Here is a 10,688-nt window from a genome sequence, read left to right on the forward strand (position 1 = left end):
TGCGACGTGGAGTGCGTGGAGCACGCCGAGGCCCTCGCCGAGTCCGAGGCCCTCATCGCCGACCTGGAGAACCTCTCCAAAGAGGTGCCAGACGTGAAGCGTCATGCAGGCAACTTCGAGCCAGCGGAGACGGTTAAGGCCGTCCCTCTCGACCCCAGTGGCGACACCTCCAAGCAGATCCGGATCGGTTCCGGGCTCGACCCCAAATAGGAAGCAGTGCTCGTCGACTTTCTCCGCGCAAACGCCGACGTCTTTGCGTGGAGTCCCACGGACATGCCCGGCATACCGAGGGATGTCGCCGAGCACTCGCTGGATATTCGGGCCGGAGCCCGACCCGTCAGGCAGCCTCTGCGCCGATTCGACGAGGAGAAGCGCAGAGTGATAGGCGAGGAGATCCACAAGCTAATGACAGCAGGGTTCATCAAAGAGGTATTCCTTCCCGAATGGCTTGCGAACCCTGTGCTTGTGAGAAAGAAAGGGGGGAAATGGCGGATGTGTGTGGACTACACTGGTCTCAACAAAGCATGTCTGAAGGTTCCCTACCCTCTACCTCGCATCGATCAAATCGTGGATTCCACTGCTGGGTGCGAAACCCTGTCCTTCCTCGATGCCTACTCAGGGTATCACCAAATCCGGATGAAGGAGTCCGACCAGCTCGCGACTTCTTTCATCACGCCCTTCGACATGTACTGCTATGTCACCATGCCGTTCGGTTTGAGGAATGCGGGCGCGACGTACCAGCGGTGCATGAACCATGTGTTCGGCGAACACATCGGTCGCACAGTCGAGGCCTACGTCGATGACATCGTAGTCAAGACAAGGAAGGCTTCCGACCTCCTCTCCGATCTTGAAGTGACATTCCGATGTCTCAAAGCGAAAGGCGTCAAGCTCAATCCCGAGAAGTGTGTCTTCGGGGTGCCCCGGGGCATGCTCTTGGGGTTCATCGTCTCCGAGCGAGGCATCGAAGCCAACCCGGAGAAGATCGCGGCTATCACCGGCATGGGGCCCATCAAGGACTTAAAAGGCGTACAGAGGGTCATGGGATGTCTCGCGGCCCTGAGCCGCTTCATCTCATGCCTCGGCGAAAGAGGTCTGCCTCTGTACCGCCTCTTAAGGAAGGCCGAGTGTTTCGCTTGGACCCCTGAGGCCGAGGAAGCTCTCGGGAACCTGAAGGCGCTCCTTACAAAGGCGCCTATCTTGGTGCCCCCAGCTGATGGAGAAGCCCTCTTGGTCTACGTCGCCGCGACCACTCAGGTGGTTAGCGCCGCGATTGTGGTCGAGAGGCAAGAAGAGGGGCATGCATTGCCCGTTCAGAGGCCAGTTTACTTCGTCAGCGAGGTACTGTCCGAAACCAAGATCCGCTACCCACAAGTTCAGAAGCTGCTGTATGCAGTGATCCTGACGAGGTGAAAGTTGCGACATTACTTCGAGTCCCATCCGGTAACTGTGGTGTCATCCTTCCCCCTGGGGGAGATCATCCAGTGCCGAGAGGCCTCGGGCAGGATCGCAAAGTGGGCGGTGGAAATCATGGGCAAGACAATCTCGTTCGCCCCTCGGAAGGCCATCAAGTCCCAGGTATTGGCGGACTTCGTAGCCGAATGGGTCGACACCCAGCTGCCGACGGCTCCGATCCAACCGGAGCTCTGGACCATGTTTTTCGACGGGTCGCTGATGAAGACGGGAGCCGGCGCGGGCCTGCTCTTCATCTCGCCCCTCGGGAAACACCTACGCTACGTGCTACGCCTCCATTTCCCGGCGTCCAACAATGTGGCTGAGTACGAGGCTCTGGTCAACGGGTTGCGGATCGCCATCGAGCTAGGGGTCAGACGCCTCGACGCCCGCGGTGACTCGCAGCTCGTCATCGACCAAGTCATGAAGAACTCCCACTACCGCGACCCGAAGATGGAGGCCTACTGCGATGAGGTTCGGCGCCTGGAAGACAAGTTCTACGGGCTCGAGCTTAACCACATCGCTCGGCGCTACAACAAGACTGCGGACGAGCTGGCAAAAATAGCCTCGGGGCGAACGACGGTTCCCCCGGACGTCTTCTCCAAGGATCTGCATCAACCCTCCGTCAAGATCAACGACACGCCCGAGCCCGAGGCACCCTCGGTCCAGCCCGAGGTACCCTCGGCTCAGCACGAGGCGTCCTCGGTTCAGCCCGAGGTACCCTCGGCCCCCGAGGGCGAGGCACTGCACGTCGAGGAGGAGCAGAACGGGGCCACGCTTGATCGAAATTGGCAGACCCCGTACCTGCAATATCTCCGCCAAGGAGAGCTACCCCTCGACCAAGCCGAGGCTCGGCGGGTAGCACGACGCGCCAAGTCGTTCGTCTTGCTGGGCGATGAGGAGGAACTCTACCACCGCAGCCCCTCGGGCATCCTCCAGCGATGCATCTCCATCGCCGAAGGTCAGGAACTCCTGCAAGAAATACACTCGGGGGCTTGCGGCCATCATGCAGCGCCTCGAGCCCTTGTCGGGAATGCTTTCCGGCAAGGCTTCTACTGGCCAACGGCGGTGGCTGACGCCACTAGAATTGTCCGCACCTGCGAAGGGTGCCAATTCTATGCGAAGCAGACCCACCTGCCCGCTCAGGCTCTGCAGACGATACCCATCACCTGGCCCTTTGCTGTATGGGGTCTGGACCTCGTCGGTCCCTTGCAGAAGGCGCCCGGGGGCTACACGCACCTGCTGGTCGCCATCGACAAATTCTCCAAGTGGATCGAGGTCCGACCCCTGAACAGCATCAGGTCCGAGCAGGCGGTGGCGTTCTTCACCAACATCATCCATCGCTTCGGGGTCCCAAACTCCATCATCACCGACAACGGTACCCAGTTCACCGGCAGAAAATTCCTGGATTTTTGCGCGGATCACCACATCCGGGTGGACTGGGCCGCCGTGGCTCATCCCATGTCGAATGGGCAAGTAGAGCGTGCCAACGGCATGATTCTACAAGGGCTCAAGCCCCGGATTTACAACGACCTCAACAAGTTCGGCAAGCGATGGATGAAGGAACTCCCCTCGGTGGTCTGGAGCCTAAGGACAACGCCGAGCCGAGCCACGGGTTTCACGCCGTTCTTCCTGGTCTACGGGGCCGAGGCCATCTTGCCCACTGACCTGGAATACGGCTCCCCGAGGACGAGGGCCTACAACGATCAAAGCAACCAAGCTAGCCGAGAAGAATCGCTGGACCAGCTGGAAGAGGCTCGGGACAAGGCCTTATTACACTCGGCGCGGTACCAGCAGTCCCTGCGACGCTACCACGCCCGAGGGGTCCGGCCCCGAGACCTCCAGGTGGGCGACCTGGTGCTTCGGCTGCGGCAAGACACCCGAGGGAGGCACAAGCTCATGCCCCCTTGGGAGGGGCCATTCGTCATCGCCAAAGTTCTGAAGCCCGGAACGTACAAGCTGGCCAACAATCAAGACGAGATCTACGGCAACGCTTGGAACATCCAACAGCTATGTCGCTTCTACCCTTAAGATGTTTTCAAGTTGTTCATATACCTCGCACCCACGCAAAGTTTAGTCATCAAGGAAGGGTCGGCCTCGCCTCAGCAAAGCCCGACCCTCCCTTGGGGGCTAAAAGGGGGAGGACCCCCTCTGCGTCGAAATTTTCCTCGAAAAAAGATCTCTTTTAGCAGAATATCTTTCGTGCTTTTTGACTACTTCGAAAAGCGGATCCTGAAAATGATGGAGTACACGTAAGCAGCCAAGGCTGACCGAGCCGAGGGACTCCTACGCCTCCGGGATACGGATACCTCACTCATCACCTTCTGCGATAAGTAACTCGCGTTCGGATAAAGTGATTCCGTGGACCGAACAAGTCTTTACGTTCGGAAGCTCTTCTGCCGAAGCGGTCCTTCAAGCCTTCTCGACTGAATCGGTGACAGGGCCTCATGGACGGGTGAAAGTACGCGTAAGCGGCAAGGCCGACCGAGCCGAGTGACTCCCACGCCTCCGGGATACGGATACCTCACTCATCACCTTCCGCGAAAAGCAACTCTCGCTCGCACAAACATCCCTATTACCGACAAAAAAGTCCAGATGCTCGAAATAAGAGGAAAGGAGACGCAGCTTTACAACGCAGCGAGGGTGTGTTTTCTGGCCCCAGCGGCCGCAGAAGGCACACGCTACAAGACAATCTGATCCTGCAGGCTCGGGTCTTCACGATGGAAGGGGGCTGTAGCACCCTCGGCATCGACGACACCTTCAGCGAGGTCCGACCCAGCCTCGGACGGCGACGCGAACCAGGGACTTCTCTGGGAATCCGACCCGAGCAGGCGGCTCGGCCGGTTACCCCAGGGGCCTCGGCCAACCATCTTCCAAGGGCGCCAGCCCGGTCCGAGGCCTCAACTGATCAACTCCGGCATCGGTCCCGCTGACGGACAACCCGGCTAGGCTCCGGCCAACCAGGTTTTCATTTTCGAGCCAACTCCGCCTCTGTTCGTGCTGATATCGCTACCCCTGGCCTCGGCTCGTCGAAGAGCGGCCAAGGGGTCTCTTTAACTAAGCTAGAGGAGCCTCAGACAACAAGGCCGATCGAGCCGAGGGACTCCTACGCCTCCGAGATACAGATACCTCACTCATCACCTTGACACGGGGCGACTCATGCTTGGTGAAGCGGTTCAGATAATCAACAGGCGAGACTTAGTGCTCGAAAATGAGGAAAAGACACGGCTCCGTGCCAAAATTACATACATGTTCAGGCCTCGATAGCCACAATGAACAAAGACACTGGCATTCAAAGTGCCCTTACAAACGGAACTCTGGTTCCGTCCCCGCGGGTATGAGCAACCTCGAGCCTGCGGGGCGACGAACGTCGGGAGGCTCGCCAGCGACCTCTGCGGCAGCAGCCATGGTCCCGGGTGGACGCGGCCACCGGAGGGCTCTCGTTCGCGGTCCCGCTCAAGGGACGCGAACCAGCTATTAAAGCCAAAGAGCGGGCCGCTCCCAAGCGCACCGGCAGATCCTCGCTGCCGTCCTCGCCGCGAATGCGAGGGAAAGGATGGAATGTTGCATCCTAGCTAGGCAGCAACAGTTCGCCTTCCCCGGCATGACTGGAGGACGTCTCCGTAGCAGCGCAGGAGGACGATTGCCACCACCAGAAGCTGGAAGAAGAGGTGGTCCGCCGACCCGCGCAGGAGGTAGAGCCCCGGCTCGCCTCGCTCCCCGCCCCAGCGAGGATGACGAACACCCCCGATGCTGAGGGCAGGATCACAGCCTGGCTTGCCTCTCCCCATCCAGGAGCTGGAGGTCACCGTCTTGGGTGACCACCAGCGGAGGGGAGCAACCGGGATGTGTGATGAAAATCCTTGAAGCCGAACGATGGCTGAAAGGTACCAACTCCCGCGGAGTTGCGTTCCTCCAACGATGAGGCGAAAAGACGGCGGATACCCCCCATCTGGGGGCTTGGAAGGTGGAAAGACGCGGCGCATAAGGGAGCGAGAAGACATGGTCGCCTTCCGAAAGGGGTCGCCCTCCTTGTAAAGGCAACTCTCCCTACGTGCGCCCCCAAACGTCACGGGCTGAGTCTTCTCCAACACGCTCCAAGGCCCTCTCCTGCGGCACGGGGGCTGGGTCCCGCATGTCATGCAAACCGGCTCAGAGCAGAAGAAGCCAAACCGCCGCGCGTGGTGCACACGACCGCCCAGCAGTTACAAGCAACCCCCCACTTTTGCCCAGACCAACGGGCGAAAGGGGCGGGCAGCCATGCAGGCGGCATGCAATCGCGCCAGGTGTACGCGCTTCTCCGACTCCCAACACGCCAGCATGGAGGCCCAGGCCCACGCGTCACGCAACCGGTGCGCCAGATGCTGCATGCAAGCAACTGCACCGCCACTTGCGCCACCACCGCGCCTCTTCGGTTGCGGAACCAATACCGCGACTCGAGGCGGCCCAGCGCACAACCCAGCAGCGCCAGCCTGGCGCGACGGTCAATGCAGCCGAAAGTGGGCCGGCAGTAATGACGGTGGCAGGCGGGCGGGAGCAGCGGTCGCGTCGTCGGCCAGACTCACGTCCCGTCCGGGGGCAGCAAGAGAACCCCCTCTCACGGCGTGAAGACAGGGCGCCCGTGATCCGTTCCTCGAACGGCTCGCGCACGCGCAACGGCCGCCCTACCAACAACTCACCCCGTCGCATTAACTCCGCGGCGGGACAGGCGGCGTTTCTGGCAGGAGAAGCGGGCGACGCTTCGCCTTCGCCGTAATAACCGCGCCAAAAAAGGTACGCCACGTCGTTCGATTTCGTATCCTTTTCCTTTTTTCCTCTTTCTCTATCTCTTGCAATAGGGACCGGGAAAGGGGGATAGCCCGAGAAGGATCCTTCCCCGTGAAGGAACCGGGCTCCGAGCCCCCCTACTGATCAGAGGTTCGAAGGCTGGCCCTCCGAGGGGTTCAACAGTCGCCTCAGATCGCGTGGGCCCTACACCCACTACTGGTCAGAGGTTCGAAGGCCGGCCCCCCGAAGGGCTCCACGGCCGCCTCAGGCTACTCGGGCTCTGCGCCCATTACTGATCAGGGGTTCGAAGGCTGGCCCCCGAAGGGTTCACAGTCGCCTCAGACGCCGAGCGAGGGATGACCAGGGGTACGTTCGATACATAACCAAGGCTCGGGCTGCGCTCCCGAGGTACCCTAGGACATTTCCGAGACCAGCGGGAGCGATCTTGTAACAGAATCCCATCGGAGGGAGGCATCGAGCCCTCGGACCCCGTCGCCAGGGGACCGGGTCCGGCAGATCACCCACAGGTACTTTTGGGCGTGCCTCTGGGCCCCTAGCCGACCCCCAACGAACGGGGCACGGACGTCCAGTCGAATTACCCGCTTGCAGCTCACCGGAGACACCATGTTTCGGTGCCCATCGAGGGTAACATGGCGCTCTCCCCCCCCTCCTCCTTGCGGAAAGGCGACGTAGGGGCGTATGTAAAAAAGCCGAGTCTGTCCCTGATCGCCCTCTCGCCCTGTGCGGAGGCTCGGGGGCTGCTCTCGCAAACCCGGCTCCGGCCGAACCGTTGACAGCGTCAACATACCAGCCCGAGAACTTGGGCCCCGACCGTGCACCCGGGCTACGGCTAGTTCGCATGAGGGAACAACCAGACCAGCCGAAGCATTACGCAAGGCATTAAGACCTCGGGGGAGTGAAACCACTCCTCCGAGGCCTCGGGGGCTACACCCGGCGGGTGCGCTCGCGCGCACCCACCGGAACAAAATGCAACCGAGAAAGGCTGGTCCCCTTGCAAAAAAGTGCAACGAAAGCCTCCAAGCGAGTGCTAACACTCCCTTCGAGGCTCGGGGGCTACTGTCGGGGACCATAATTAGGGGTACCCTCAAGACGCCTAATTCTCAGCTGGTAACCGCCATCAGCATAAAGCTGCAGAGGCCTGATGGGTGCGATTAAGTCAGGGATCAGTCCATACGAGCGACTCGATCACGCCTCGCCCGAGCCTAGCCTCGGGCAAGGGCAGCCGACCCCGAGGGATTTCCGTCTCGCCCGAGGCCCCCCTTTAACGGCGGACACATCTCCGGCTCGCCCGAGGCCTTGCCTTCGCTAAGAAGCAACCCTGACTAAATCGCCGCGCCGACCGACCGAGTCGTAGGAGCATTTAATGCAAAGGTGGCCTGAGACCTTTATCCTGACGCGCGCCCCCCGGCAGAGCCGAAGTGACCGCCGTCACTTCGCCGCTCCACTGACCGGTCTGACAGAAGGACAGCGCCGCCTGCGCCACTCCGACTGCAGTGCCACTTGACAGAGTGAGACTGACAGGCAGTCAGGCCCTGCCAAAGGTGCCATAGGAAACTCCGCTCCGCCCGACCCAGGGCTCGGACTCGGGCTAGGCCCCGGAAGACGGCGAACTCCGCTCCGCCCGACCCAGGGCTCGGACTCGGGCTAAGCCCCGGAAGACGGCGAACTCCGCTCCGCCCGACCCAGGGCTCGGACTCGGGCTCAGCCCCGGAAGACGACGAACTCCGCTTCGCCCGACCCCAGGGCTCTGTAACGCCCCGAATTTTGCAGTTGAATTTTTTCTTTTCTTTACTCGCCAAAATTCGGGCGTTACCTTTTCTTTTTCTTTTTCCCCTCGCTAAACCTTGACCTTTTCCAAAGTTCTAGCGGGATTCGGTTTGGATTTCCCGTGTAAGAAAAACCCTAAATACTTTATGTTGTTTGATGCACCATGCCGAACCTTGCATTTCTTTTGATTGCTTTGAAAGTGCAAATGCATTCATGTAGAAAGATCGGATTTCGAAAATGAGGAGAAGATCTTTTCTTTCCTTTTCTCTCTCTTTCTCTCTCCTCTTTTTCTCTCTCTCCCGCGCCGTGGGCCGACCCCGGCCGGCCCAGCCGCCCCTGGCGCCCCCCCTTTGGGCCCAATTGGCCCATGCCGCCCCCCTCCCTTTATTTTCCCCAAAACCCCCCAATCCCTCTCCCTCTCCCTCATTTTCCCTCTCTCTCCCCTAGCGCCGCCCCTACCCGCCCCTGCCCTAAGCCGCCGCCGCCCCCTGCTCGGCCGCCGCCCCCTGCCGGCCGCCCCTCGCCGTCGCTCTCCAACGCCGGTGAGCCCCCCCTCCTCCCTCTCTCCTCCCTCTCCCATCCCCCCCTCCCCTTTCCCCTCGCCGCTCGGCGCCATGGCCGCCGCCATGGCCGGCTCGGCCCGCCCCCCCCCGGCCGCGCCCTGGCCGCCCGGCCGCCCGCCCTGGCCGCGCCCCCTGGCCGCGCCCCAGCCCCGGCCGCCCGCCCGGCCGCGCCCTGGCCGCCTGGCCGCGCCCTGGCCGCCCGCCCGGCCGCGCCCCCGCCCTGCGCGCTCGGCCGCCCAGCCGGCCGGTTCAACCGCCCCTAGGGCCGGTTCAACCGGCCCCCCTCTGTTTTTTTTTATTTTTTTATTATTTTATTTTATTTACTTTCTGTGATCATAACTATTTTATTTTAGGTAGGCTAATCATTGTTCATGCCATTGAAATAGGAAGTTTAATTTAAAATTCCGTTATACTAATTGATTCATGTAGTTAATTGTTTATCTCGTGCGATGTTGATCAACTTAAAATGAATAGGTTTCCATTAGTGCATATAACAGAATTCTTTTGTTAAGAACCAATTGTAATTGATCGTTAGTGCATAAGATTTAACCCCCTGCGAGACCCTTTCCCGTTTCTTTCTAACCATAACAAATGCGATATCGAATGTCATACTTGATGCATATTCACTTTATTTGTTCCCTTGTATGGTGTACTGTTCTTTTGTATTAAATGTGGATGGATGTATGTATGTTTGTAATCGCATAGAGAACGATCCGGTCGAAGAGCCCGAGGAATTCGCAGGAGAAGCCCCTGAGCAGCAGTCGGTTGGTGGAGGCAAGTGTCCTTTGACCTATCTATGTCCTATTCATTATTTAATTCACCTCCCGCTTTACACATTTATGCCTAAGGATTGACTAGTTTTGTTATCCATGTCCTTGTTTACCTATCTGGGTTGGATTATTACTGTTTAGCTTTATGCTATTGCTCAACTATAATCAATGAACATGATGAGATTATCTATGATACGCTGTTGTCCCTTATCTTATGATGATGTATGCTTGTGGTTATCAAGGGGGCTCGAGCGGTTTCTCGAGTGCCTCTCCGTAAGGACCTGTTCTATGGATGACCGCCCGGGAAAACAGTGCAACCATGAGGGTGGAATGGGGTGCCCTTAGCTGAATAATTAGAGGATCCGGGGTGTAGTTCACTTAGCCGTCGTGCCGTCAATGGGGCTCGGTGTATGCGGCTCGCTCTGCCAAGTTTGGGTTCGCCCCTTGGGGAGGAGTGCGGTGCATTTAGGAAACCTAACGGGTGGCTACAGCCCCGGGGAATCTTTGTAAAGGCTTCGTAGTGAATCCTTGGCCATTCACCTCGGGAGTGAATAAGGGTCTTGCAAGCCCGGGCCAGAGAGGGAATCACGACTTGTGGGTAAAGTGCACAACCTCTGCAGAGTGTTATGAAACTGATATATCAGCCGTGCTCACGGTTATGAGCGGCCAAGGGAGCTCCAGTGATTAGTGGTACTTGATCAGAGATACTTCGGTACAGGTGGATATGAGATTGATGGTTTTGATCATGGTTATGGTGCTGGTAAGTGGTACTCTTTCCGTTTGGAAAGGAGTACGTTTGGGTTAATAACTTGGGTTAATGCTAAAACTTGGCTTTCTACTAGTAAGTAATAATCTGACCAACTAAAAGCAACTGCTTGACTTATCCCCACATAAAGCTAGTCCACTACAGCCAAACAGGATACTTGCTGAGTATGTTGATGTGTACTCACCCTTGCTCTACACACCAAACCCCCCCAGGTTGTCAGCATTGCAACCACTGCTCAGGCGAAGATGAAGCTGTGGAAGGAGACTTCCAGGAGTTCCAAGACTACGACGAGTTCTAGGTGTGGGTTAGCGGCAACCCCCAGTCGGCTGCCTGTGAAGGCCGCGTTATCTACGTTTCTTTTCCGCACTTTGATTTACTGTAAGAGCTATATGGACGTCTCAGACGTATGATGTAATCGACTATTATTTCCCTTTTAATGCTATTTGAGCACTGTGTGATGATGTCCATGTTATGTAACTGCTGTGTACGTGAATAACTGATCCTGGCACGTACATGGTTCGCATTCGGTTTGCCTTCTAAAACCGGGTGTGACATAAGTGGTATCAAAGCCGTGCTGACTGTAGG

Source organism: Zea mays, chromosome 7 (genome assembly GCF_902167145.1).
Source record: "Zea mays cultivar B73 chromosome 7, Zm-B73-REFERENCE-NAM-5.0, whole genome shotgun sequence".
NCBI lineage: Eukaryota > Viridiplantae > Streptophyta > Magnoliopsida > Poales > Poaceae > Zea > Zea mays.